This window comes from Eschrichtius robustus, chromosome 1 (assembly GCF_028021215.1).
Source record: "Eschrichtius robustus isolate mEscRob2 chromosome 1, mEscRob2.pri, whole genome shotgun sequence".
In the NCBI taxonomy this organism is placed as follows: Eukaryota; Metazoa; Chordata; class Mammalia; order Artiodactyla; family Eschrichtiidae; genus Eschrichtius; species Eschrichtius robustus.
The window spans coordinates 9892840-9906076 of NC_090824.1; the positions used below are offsets into that span (position 1 = coordinate 9892840).

The 13237-nt window shown below is 45.3% G+C and overlaps 1 pseudogene; it reads left to right on the forward strand.

Moving 5' to 3' along the window:
* The first annotated feature begins 2073 nt into the window (after positions 1 to 2073).
* LOC137764945 (small integral membrane protein 12-like) overlaps positions 2074 to 13237 on the forward strand; it is a 117556-nt pseudogene continuing 106392 nt past the window's right edge.

Sequence of the window (13237 nt, forward strand, 5' to 3'; positions counted from 1 at the left end):
ACTCCTTGGAACAGCCCACATGCAAACCCTCTAAGGCAGAGCTGCTGGGGTTGGCCAATCACCAGCCAGCAGCCTCCTAGGTATCCGCCCCTTGTCCAATCAGCTAACGCCAGGGTGGAAACACTGGGGGGTGCTCTGCCTATCAGGGTGAGGTGTCCGCCCCTGGTCCAATCAGCTAAGGCCAGATGGAAACATTGGGGGATACTTTGAAGAGGACTGGGAGTGGGCAGGCATGTCTGAACAATTCAATGAGGAAGCTGTTTCTGGTAGTTTCTCTTCTTGGAGGGAGAATTGTTGAGAGAAAAGTCAAGAAAGACTGTGCTTTACTTTCTCTAAATAATAATAGTAATGAAGAAGAGGAGGGGAAAGTTGCACACATTTATTGAACTCTTGGTATGTACTAGGTGCTGGGTCTCACATGCCTATCTTGTTTGATTTGCAGACTCTGCTGATTCGTCCATGTGTTCCTCCAGATCCTCTCTTTACTCTTCCCCCTACAATTCTGGCTGCTGGGGAGGCAGACAGTGATGGAGCAAGTGGCTAGGGCCCCTGGACTCTGGTTTCCTGTGGGGTTCAGCCAATGAGAGGCGGCAGGAGGGCAAGAAGAGGGAGAGTCAGGGGTCTGTATTCCCCTGACCCCCCGCCCTGTAGACCTGACTGTGACCCTGGATCGGGCTCTCCTCTCCTTCTGGGTTCTGGTAACTATGCCCTCCCCTCCCCACTGCCCCTGTTTCTCAAGGCCTAGGGTAGTTACAGCTGGCTGCAACCCACCACTTTGTAATAGGCTCTTTGTATATAAACTCTTCTTGAATAATCCTAGAATTATATTTCAGAATTGCCACCTGTTTCCTGCTGGGCCCTAATCGATCCCTGGCCTGCCTGAGGTAGATGCTGCTTTGCACGGATTAGGAAGGCAACACTTAGATAGGTTACAGAATTTGCCTAGTGTCACACGGCATAAACCAGCGGTCCCCAACCTTTGTGGCACCAGGGACCGGTTTCGGGGAAGACAATTTTTCCACGGACTGGGGGAAGGGGGGTGATTCAGGAGGTAATGCGAGTGATGGGGAGCGATGGGGGGCGGCAGGTGAAGCTTTGCTCGCTCGCCTGCAGCTCACCTCCCGCTGTGTGGCCCGGTTCCTCACAGGCCTTGGACCCGTATCGGTCCGTGGCCTAGGGGTTGGGGACCTCTGGCATAAATGACAGTGAGATTCCAAACCCTGATCTGTCTGATGCCAAAGCCAAGCTCTTTATCACTTAAGAGTACACCTGCCAAAGTGACCAAGTGGTATCACACCCAGACATCTGTGGGTCACGGTCCAGGCACTGTCCACACAGGTGACACCCCTCGTGAGATGACTGGAAATGACTCAGCAAAGACTGAGCAGCAGGGGGTTTCCCTGGTGGCGCAGTGGTTAAGAATCTGCCTGCCAATGCAGGGGACATGGGTTCGAGCCCTGGTCCGGGAGGGTCCCACATGCTGTGGAGCAACTAAGCCCATGCTCCACAACTACTGAAGCCCATGCGCCACAACTACTGAAGCCCGGGTGCCTAGAGCCCGTGCTCCGCAACAAGAGAAGCCATCGCAGTGAGAAGCCTGCGCACCGCAACGAAGAGTAGCCCCTGCTCGCCGCAACTAACGGAAACCCGAGCACAGCAACGAAGACCCAATGCAGCCAAAAGTAAATAAATTTAAAAAAAAAAAAAAAAAAAAAAAGACCGAGCAACAGGACAAGCCAAGTTCCAGAGGGAGCACTGGCCCTTCCGAGCCTCGACAGGGAATCTCTCCAGGATAAAGAACACGGACGGAACTTCATATAAATAACAGATGGAGGAACGAAGGGAGAAGGCAGGGAGCAAGCCGTGATAAGAGGGGAAGAGGGAAAGGGAAGCAGCGAAGAAATACAGCTTCAGCTGCAGACACTCAAGAATGTACCAGGAGACAGATGAAGGGGGAGCCGAAATCCTGTTGAAGGACAGTCGGACAAGTTAAGACTGGACTTTGCTGGGATTAACTGGGAGAGAAGAGAGGAGGACGAGGGGTTGTGGGGATGCTCTGGGGTTACCGCTAAGATGCTGCTGTCGACAGCAGGGGAAATGGAGGATTTGGAGGCCCAGCGGAATTGTCCCCAAGGTGAGGCCAGCAAAGTGCTGCATAAAAGCACCGTACCTGGAGCCGATGGCCCGGGGTTGCCTTGAGTGAATAGACTCTGAGGCCCGTAGGGAGAGCTATTCTCAATCCCAGCCAGAGGGAAAAGGGCTGACAGATGTGCTCGGGCCACTGAGCTGTAGGGACAAGGAGGGGACAGAGGGCAAGATGGGTGGGGCTTCATGTGAGACCTAGGCTGCAGAAGGCACTGGTGCGCCAACGGTCCAGGGTGGCGGGAAGGGATCACGTGGGCAGTGAGAGTGGGTGGGGGAAGAGGAATGATGCAAAAGAATCAGAATTTGGGGGAAAAGAAGGAGAAACTCTAATAGCTCAGAGGCAGGAGAGGAAAGGAATTAGGGAAAAAGACAGATGTGACAATAAAAATGGGGCCATCTTTCAACTTTTACAATTGTTATGGGTTGAATTGTGTCCCCCATAAAAGATATGCTGAGGTCTTAACCCCTAGACTTTAGTTGGAGACAGGGTCTTTTTAAAAAAATTGAGATGTAATTGACACATAACATCGTGTTAGTTTTAGGTGTGCAACATAATAATTTGATATATGTACATATTGCACAATGATCACCCCAAGAAGTTTAGTTACCATGCATCACCACACGTAATCAAATTTTTTTTTTCTTGTGATATGAACTTTTAAGCTCTACTCTCTTAGCAACATTCGTATATACAATACATTATCGTTAACTATAGTCACCATGCTGTATATTACATGCCCAACTCACTTATAACTGAAAGTTTGTACGTTTTGACCTACTTTACCCAATTCTCCCACCTCCCATGCCTGCCTCTGGTAACCACAAATCTGCTCTTTGTATCTTTAAGTTTGGTTTTGTTTTAGATTCCACATATAAGTGAAGATCATTTCTGTCTGACTTATTTCACTTAGCATAATGCCCTCAAGGTCCATCCATGTTGCTGCAAATGGCAGGATCCCCTTCCTGTTTATGGCTGAATGATACTCCATTGTATGTATACCACGTTTTCTTCATCCATTCATCCCTCCGTGGACACTTAGGTTGTTTCCATGTCTTGGCTATTGTAATGGAGAGAGGGTCTTTACAGGGGAAATCAAGTTAAGATGAGGTCATTAGAGTGGGCCCTAATCCAATATGACTGTGTCCTTATAGAAGGGGGAAATTTGGACACTGAGATAGCCAGGCACAGAGAGAAGATGGTGTGAAGACACACAGGGAGAAGGCCGTGTGAGGAGGGAGGATTGGAATGACCCATCTTGCAAGCCAAGGATCACTGAAGATCGCTGGTGACACCAAAAGCTAGGAAGAGGCTCTCTGTGAGAAAAGAAATTTCTGTTGTCTTAAGCCTTCCAGCTTATGGTACCTTGTTCTGGCCGCCCTAGGAAACGAATACAGCAATTATGAAAGTGGGTGGGGGGGTGACAGGAAGGAACAGTAAATGCCCAGTGTGGCCAGCGTGGACCCTGGGAAGAAGGTGGGTATGAGGGGGTCTCAAGTTCTGGGAGAGTAGCCCCGGGAAGCATTCCCACAGGGTCACTCTCTGTCTGCTGCAGTTCCCCAAACTCCTCACACTGTTCCCTCTGCCAGAACGCACTCCCCCCAACTGCACATGCTCCCCATCTGTTAAGACAGAGCTCCAAGGCGCTCTCCTCTGTGAGATGTTTCCTTATTCCAGCCTCTTTGAGATTAATCAGAAGGTCTTGATCTGTCTTCTCGTTGCCCAGCACTGGATGGACGCTGCTTTAGGAAAGTGCCATCTCTGCCCCCTCATCTGACACCTGGATGCCCATCTGCCAGCCCTCCTTTCTGCTGCCCACCTGAGCCCCTCTCCCGCTCTGCCCCCAGCACCCGACACAGTGCCGGCACGCAGGAGGACCCTAAAACGCCTTGGCTGGACTCAGTTTGATTCATCATCTGTCACTCCCATAACATCAGGAGCAGCAAGCCCAGACAATGATGTTTTTATACTTCTCAGAACTGCTTTCAGTGTCTCGTTAAGTAATCGCATGCTTAATATTGCCGGGAAATAGTCTCTAAATGCCAGAGTGGGAGAAAGCAGTTTTCAGAGTACAGGAAATGATACAGTTTTTGCTCAAGTCTCCAGCTCGCTTCTAAATGGAGAAACAGAATATTCCCAAATCCATAAAAAAAAAAAAAATTTGATAGATAATACAGATGTTCCTTGCTTTACAAAATAGATTGTCCTGGCAATATTGGGTGTAAATCAAATTTCTTAAAATTAAATTACACTGAAAATGCACCATGGGAACGTGCTTTTAAAAGGAATCCTGCAATGAATTCTTTTGTAAATCAAAGAGACACTCATTCATTTGGTCATTCAGTCATTTATTTATTCCAGCAGTCCTCAGCCCTGGCCAAACATCAGAATCACCTGGGGAACTTTTAAAAAATATACCATATTGAAGCCCCACCCCTAGAGATTTCCTTTTAATTGGTCTGGGGTGGGGCCCAGGTCTCAGTATTTTTAAAAACTCCCAGAAGATTCTGATGTGCGGCCAGGCTCGAGAACCACTGGTTTATTCAATAAACATTTATTAAGAACCCTCTAAGTCAGACCCGACTAAGTGCTGGGAATTGAGCGGCTACTAATAAGACACAGCTTGTTTCCTCCCAGGAGCTTGGAGTCTAGAGGCCAACATAGATACATTAGCAGACAATTTCCCTTGTAATGTGAAGTCTGGGACTAATATATTGGAGTTCGTCTATTTTATAAATTTTGATTTTTCATGCAGCTGATTGGGCTTTTTGCTTTTTGTATTAACTGAGACACAGTTAAATAACATCTTTGAGACTGTTTTATCTGGTCTGACACAAGATTTCTTTCTGCTGGTGCTTATTTGCCTTATGTGTCTTTCTCTATATCTTTACTTTCCGTATTTCTGTGGCATCCTATTTTAGCTTTATCTCTTAAACATCATAGAATTCGGTCATGAAAAATTCACTCTGAAAAAAAACTCACTCTTTTAATAGATGAGTTTGATCCATTTATATCTGCTGCATGTATCTGGGCTGACTTCTGCCACCTGGCTCTGTGTTTTCTATTCACTATGGTTTCTCACTGCTTTTCTCTTTTCTCTTTTCCTGCTTTATAACATTAAGTCAAGTCTTCATTAGTTTCTTCCCCCTTTCGATTGTTTGGAAGTTATTCTTTTATAATTTTAGCGTTCGACCTTACTTTTTCAAGTTGAGTGCTTAACTTCTACATTACGAAATATTTCTGTCATCCTCCAGGAAAATACAATGATTTTATTTATTCATTTTATTGAAGTACAGTTGATTTACAGTGTTGTGTTAGTTGCTGGTGTATAGCAAAGTGATTCAGTTATATATATATAGAATATATATAGAGAGAATATATATATATATATAAATTGTTTTCTATGTCTGTGAGTCTGTTTCTGTTTCAGACAATGATTTTAGAGTGTTTTAACTCTTATCTTCTACCTCCCAGTTTTCCTCTAATTTTTGTCAAGTATTTTAGTTCTTTCTTGTGTTTCAAATTCCCCCAACTCATGAATTTTAAAAATTTTATACAAACAATGTTTGTTTAGATTTAGCAGCCTATTTACTAATTTCATTTCTGGCCAATTTCTTCTTGAATCTGACTCCTTTTTATTGGATTTAATATTTTTCTCTTTGGATTAGGTCTTTTACTAAGGTCCACAATCCCGTATACTCATTTCTGAATTCAAAAAGCTTTAATAACTGAAAATTATTGAAAATCTTTTCTACAGAAATATTAGTGTATTTAGTTAGGAGATGCTTTCCCAGACTGCACTGCAGTGTGATACGTGATACTTTCTCAAATATGAAACATTTTAGGCCACCTTCCACACCAGTTCAGGCCACATGTCGTGAAAGGGTGATTCCATACCCCTGTGAATGGAAAAGGACCTCCAGCCTGAGAGGGTGACACGTCATGGCCCATCTTCCGGATGCTTCCATTCAGAACCAATCCCTTCTTCCTCCAGCATTTTATGACTCGTTTATAACAGAACTTGTACCTGTCATTCAGGTCTTGCGTTTGTCACTGGTCACCAAGGGTCCCCCTGCTACACACTTGTTCTACTTCCTTGGGGGCCTCTGTAGCCTGATACCCACCCCTTCATAAACCATCTTCGTATTACATTTCAAGCAATATCAGATTATACATCTTAGACCAAGGTCTAGCTAGGTCTTGAGATGATTTAGGGGTGGGAAATCTCCTCATCCATATTTTCTTTATACATTGTCAATTGAAAAATAAAACGCTGAATGGTATTTGTCTACTATGAAAGTACTTTTCGTATGCATGAAAAAGCAGACGTGTGTGGACATGTACGTGTGTGTATGTGTAAGGAGACACAAGACATTGGTAATAGCATTTAATTCTCGGGTGGAAAGGAGATTTGATTCTAGTGAATATCCTTTTGTTGGGCTTACCTTTCTTCTACCACATGCAAACATTATTTTCAACTTAAAAAAACCAATTAATATGAAACAAACAGCAACATCCATAAAAACATCCCTTTGCTCTGTCTTGCACTCACCGTTCCCCTCTGTCATAAAACAAAATATTCTCATCCACTTGTTGTGTGAAGGACGCCATGAACCATGGGGTCTGGGTTTTCCCAGTTCCCTTCAAAAGGAAACCTTTTGGTTTTTTGGGTTTTTTTTAAAATTTTATTTATTTATTTTTGGCTGCATTGGGTCTTCGTTTCTGTGCGAGGGCTTTCTCTAATTGCGGCGAGCGGGGGCCACTCTTTATCGCGGTGCGCGGGCCTCTCACTATCGCGGCCTCTCTTGTTGCGGAGCACAGGCTCCAGACGCGCAGGCTCAGTAGTTGTGGCTCACGGGCCCAGTTTCTCCGCGGCATGTGGGATCTTCCCAGACCAGGGCTCGAACCCGTGTTCCCTGCATTGGCAGGCAGATTCTCAACCACTGCGCCACCAGCGAAGCCCAAACCTTTTGGTTTTAAACACACTTGGAAGAGATGATCTTTTTGGTGCCCCAGTCTTTGGACTGTGACCCATGTACTTCCAAGAAGCTCTTGGTCCTGTCACTGTCCCTTCGGGAGATGGCTCACTTGGGTCATTGAGGCTGGCCCTACCCAAGGGTGTCAGCCTGGCTTTGGTGTTGGGTTAGCAGAAGGAGGGAGCTTGGCCTTCTAGGGACACAGAAGGCACTCAGGAACCCAGGGTGTGAAGGCTGAGGGCTGCCACTGGCTCCTGCTGTGCCATCCTCAGGACAGAGCGTGCCGGGTGACCCCAGAGGAGATGCACCAGCCAAGGAGTGCAGGCTGCATCTTATCAAGAAGAGTGAGTTACTGTCGGATCTGCTTTTCAGAAAGAGGGCAGTGCCAGGGGGCTGGGGGGACTGGGTCTCTGCAGGACAGGGTTAATGCTCAGCAGGGCTGCTGTGAAAATTCAGCGAGAACACGTGCGTCAAATACTGATGCCTCTTACGTTATAGCCTTTGATCCAATTTCCTCTCTTCCTTATCTCTCCTCTTGTTTGCTGCAGCCCTCCTCTCCTCTCTGCAAACTATCTAATGGATTTCACCACCCTCTCATCCTCTTTGCCGTCTTCCTCTTTTCAAAAAGTCTTTCATTTAAGAACTCTAATGGGGTGTGGGGTGAAGAGGCATTAGACAATTATGCCAGCGGCTTTTATGTGTGTGATGGAGGCATAGATCACATCAGAGAAGACGTTCCTTCTTTTTTTTTTCTTTTTATAAATTTTATTACTTTTTTTTAGTCCTCAAGAAACACAACGTGTGACTATATTTTCAGTGTAAAAGTTAAAAACTGCACATAAAGCTAAAGTGTTTCTTGACCCTTCCCATGTTAATCTTCTCTTTGGAAGTAGTCAAGGAAACTAGTTTGATGAGTCTAGTTTTCTTGAACTTTTTCTGTATATTATATCCTTAAATAAGGTCCAACAGAAATACATAGCACTGTTTTGTACTTGTCTGTGAGTGTGTGTGTGTATTCTGTTTTGCGTACAGTGACTATACTTTACGAATTGTTCTACAACTTGCCTTTCTATTCAACATCTTGTCTTGGTCATATTTCCACACCAGTTCTTAGAGATGGGCCTTGTCTTTTTAATTGTTACGCGGCACTGCATGGTTTTGAGTGGTACAAACTCTTGTTGCCCATCTAGTATCTACTCTGTTAACAGAACCTGATTATGTTGGCATCTTAGTCAGCTCAGGCTGCCATAACGAAATACCACATTCTGGGGGTTTTAAGAGACAGAATGTGTTTTCTCATGGTTCTGGGGCCTGGAAGTCCAAGATCAAGGTGCCAGCAAGTTTGGTTTCTATTGAGAGCCCTCATCCTGGTTTTAGATGGCTTCTTTCTCCCTCTGTGTCCACATGACCTCTTGTGTGCTCATGTGGAAGAGCTGAGAGGGGAGATACTATGCATAAAATAGATAACTAGTGAGAACCTACTGTATAGCACAGGGAACTCTACTCAGCGCTGTGTGGTGACCTAAATGGGAAGGAAATCTGAAAAAGAAGGGATATATGTATACGTATAGCTGATTCACTTTGCTGTACAGTAGAAACTAACACACTATTGTAAAGTGTGTAACAACACACTATTGTAAAGTGTGTTTTATTATCCAATAAAAATTTTAAAAAATTAAAAATAAAATTGAAGAGCTGAGAGGGGAGGGAGAGGTGGGGGATAGAGGGAAAGAGAGATTTCTTTCTTATAAGGCCCCCAATCCTGTTGGATTAGGGCCCCACCCTTATGACCTCTTTTAACCTTAATTACCTCCTAAAACCCTATTTCCAAATACAGTCACTTTGGGGGTTAGGACTTCAACATATGCATCTTGGGGGCACAGTTCAGTCCATAGTCGTTGGGGAGGCAAGTGACTGCCTTTGGAAAGTGTTTCCCTTCACATCTCACATCCCTACCTATTACACTGCCTGGTCTACAGCATGTGCTCAGTAATGGCTTGTGAGGTTTATTATTTATTCATTTAAAATAATAATAATAATAAATATAATAAATAAATAAAAGTTACCACTGATGAGCCGGGTGACCTTGGGCAAGTGATTGTCAAATGGAGACAGTACTAGCTTAAGTGTATTGAGCACTCACTACGTGTCAGTCACTGTTCTAGCACTTTCTGTGCATCATTTCACATAATCCTCTCAAACCTAGGAGGCTGGTACAATTGTTAGATTATTTTTCAGATCAGAAAACTGATGCACAGAGAGGTGAAGCAGATCACCCCAGCTCATGCATCTAGAGAGCAGAGGAGATGGGATGTGAACACAGGCACTGTGGCCCGAGCCCTGCTCCTTCCTGGGTTACCTGCTGAAGTGGGTGGCCAGGAGCACTGACACGAGGACAGGTGGGGAGAGGCTTACTGCATGCTAACTGCTCGATGAACTATTGCTATTATTATCGCTTCCCCTTCACCTCCATCTCATCATTATCATCCTTATTACAGGCCCTGTAAAATAAAATAAATTAAAATAAAATAAAATAAAATAAAATAAAATGTGATTAAAGTGTATTTTCCCATTGCAAAACATGAACCAAGCTCTGGTCTCAGGTGGCAAGAAATTAGAAGACTCTTATCCCTCCATGCTGGTATTTTGATACCCAGTCCTAGCCATAGCATCTATGTGCCAGACCCTGTGCTGGTGACTTCACACACACTATTTCAGATCTTTACAACAGGCCCACAGGGCTCCCCTTTTTACAGGCTAGAAAGCTGAAGCTCTGAGAACTTAAAAGAATTGCCATCGGTCCCACAGAGGGAAGCAAAATACCTGTGCCTCAAATTCTAGCCCATCTGGCTCCAAAGCTTCCATGTTTTATCTTGAAAAGAAAACTGCAACTTGGATCTGCTGTTTCCCCTCCACTACCCATTCAAGGCCACTGGGGAAAGCAGGACATGGGTGATTCTTGCTCCTTTTCAGATCCTATAGAAAGGAACTTGGGAGTCCCAGCTGCTGCCCATATGACCGTCTTTGCAGAAGCTGTAGGTGGGGTTTGCATAAATGTGCACTGCTGCATGCTGCTGCAGGGGAGGGGCCCGTGAAACGCGGGGGTATCTGACAGCGAAGGGAGCAGGTGGGGAAGCAGAGCTGTAAGGACAAGCATCCCTCCCTCAGAAGGGGCTCTGAAAGTTTCCTTCACTCCTTTCACCCGCAGTTTTGAAGCCTCAGGCAGATGAGGTCCCGGGGCATCAGCAGATCTGAGTGACAGGTCGCTCTGAGGAACCAGTGGCAGTTCTTGTCCACCATTTGGATTTCTCTAAATCACAAAGGCCAAGGCCAGGCTTAGATTCCTGGCAGTCAGTTCGGCAGGTTGTGGTTGAATCCTGGAAGGCTTCGTCCAAAGGCAGACCCACCCTCAGCCCTCTGGAGAGCACAGGAGCCTTGCAATCAGTACTCTTGGGGTGGAGTCCAGCCCTAGCCCTTTCTGCTTGTGGGTGACCTTAGGCAAGCTGCTTCGTCCCCATCAGCCTGGGTTTTTTGATCTGGAACATTTGGTGGTTGCTCAAGTTCAAGGAGACGGTGGCGGCAAGTGTCTGGTGGCAGGTTCAGAGCTCAGCACAGAACTGGGGCTCTCTGTAAATGGCACTTCTCCTCCCTTCTCTCATTTGCTCTGCAGAACCCCCGATGCTACACAAATGCCAGGACCAAGGTCCTGTTGTCTGGGCCTCCTCCCCTGACTGGGGCTCTGGAAGGGCCTGGGAGGACCCTGGCTTCAGAACTGCCAATAGCAGTCTCAGGAGACGTGGCTGAGTGGTGACAGCAGCAGAATGGGAGGTAAGGATTGCAGGCTCAGCTATGTGCCTCTCCCCTCCTGGGGTCCCAGTCCTGGACCAGACTAAGTGGATTGGAGAGGCTTTCACATTGGGAGCTCTCCGAAAATGGAAACTGGGTGTCAGAGGAAACAGCTCTCTCCAGACCACATCCTCACTCTCCAGATTGCCCAAGAAAACTAATGTCAAATAGAATCTCATGTGGGTTGGTTTTATTCACTCATTCTTTCAAAATATATTCAGAAGCCAACCCTTTCCATCCACCTCCACAGAGTCCCCATCATGTCTTTTTAAAAACAATTTATTTGTTTATTTATTTATTTATTTTTGGCTGCGTTGGGTCTTTGTTGCTGTGCGCAGGCTTCCTCTAGTTGCGGTGAGCGGGGGCTGCTCTCCATTGTGGTGCCCGGGCTTCTCATTGCGGTGGCTCCTCTTGCTGTGGAGCACTGGCTCTAGGTGTGCAGGCTCAGTAGTTGTGGCGCACAGGCTTAGTTGCTCCATGGGCCTGTGAGATCTTCCCGGACCAGGGCTCCAACCATTTTCCCCTGCATTGGCAGGCGGATTCCTAACCACTGCGTCACCAGGGAAACCCCCCACCTTCTCTTATCTGGATTGCTGCGATAGCCATTTATTGGTCCCTCTGCAGTCATGAATCAGGTCAGGCCCTTCCTCTGCTCAAAAACCTTCAATGACTCCCCATTTCCTATTTAATAATGCAGAATGATCCCTCTTCCGGCACTCCCAGCCTCCATTACCCTGTCCTAATTGTTCTTTTTCTCATAGCTCTTATCACTTCTAATAGGCTACAATGCTCTCATTTGCTGTGTTTTTTCTCTGTCTCCTTCACTAAATGTGCTCTCCAGAAGGACACTCTTGGGGAGGCTGACGTGTAAAAAGACACTGACTACGCAGTATTTTAAGGGCTGGGAGAGAGGGGAGTACAGGGTGGAGGGAGCTCAGAGGAGGGGGAGGCACTGCCTTGGACTGAAAGGGGTGAGGCTTTACATAGAGCAAACCTTGGTACTCTGACAATTTTATAACACTTTCATAGGTGAAAAGTATAATGCATTTAGATTCAATATAGTTACGTCACAATTTAAAAAATATCAGTACTCAATATTTACAACGTTAGGACTATATAAATATTGTTCACTGCTAAGCCATATAGTATATTGTGGTTGAATTTCCTTCCTTATATTAATTACTACTTATCAAATAGCTGATTATTGACTTTAAAAAAAGTCTTTTCCTGTGTATTCCAATTTTTTTTTGCTGGAAGTGTGAACTTTCTCTTGATACATTCAAACATGATGAATAATTTGCCAGTTTCCTTATTAACTCCTGGAAACTTCCACCCTCTGCTCTTGCTCTGGTTGTTCTCTAGATCTGTTGCCCAGCTGTCATCCTGGAAATTTCCTTCGTCCTGTGTTAAATTACCGGTTTCATGGGCTCCATGTTGCTACGGACTGAATTGTATGCCCCCAATTCGTATGTTGAAGCCCTAACCCCCACTGTGACTACATTTGGAGACAGATCATTTAAGGAGGTAATTAAGGTTAAATGAGGTCATAAGGGTGAGATCCTAATCTGATAAGATTAGTGGCCTTCTAAGAAGAGGAAGAGAGAAATTTCTCTTCATGTGCATGCATGGAGGAAAGGCCCTGTGAAGACACAGCAAGAAGGCAGCTGTCTGCAAGCCAGGAGGAGAGCTCTCTCCAGAAACCCAGCTTGCTGGCACCTTTGTCTTAGACTTCCAGCCTCCAGAACCATGAGAAAATAAACGTCTGTTCTTTCAGCCACTCACTCTATGGTATCTTGTTATGGCAGCCCTAGTATATTACGACACATGACTTACTCTCTGATTTTGGTGGAGCGCATCCTCCAGCAGCTTCCTCAGACATGGTTCATGGAAGCAAATTTTTTGACACCGTCCATATCTAAAATTTTATTTAGTCTATCCTCACACTCAGTTGATACTTTGGGTATATAAATTTTGGTTGGAAATCATTTCCCTTAGAATATTGAAGGCATTGTTCCATCATCTTTTACCTTCCATTTATTGACAAATTCAGAGTCACTGTGATTCTTGATTCTTTGTATTGAACCTGCTCCTCCCATTTCCCAGAAACATTTAGGATTCCTTTATGTCTGATTCTCGAAAATTTCTTGATAATGTGCCTTGGTGAGCACCTTTTATTTCTATCTTGAGCTAGGTCTTCAGCGGGCTGTTTCAATCTGGAAACTCATTTGATTGCACTCCACCAAACTGAATTGTATTTTTTGATCATTTTTTT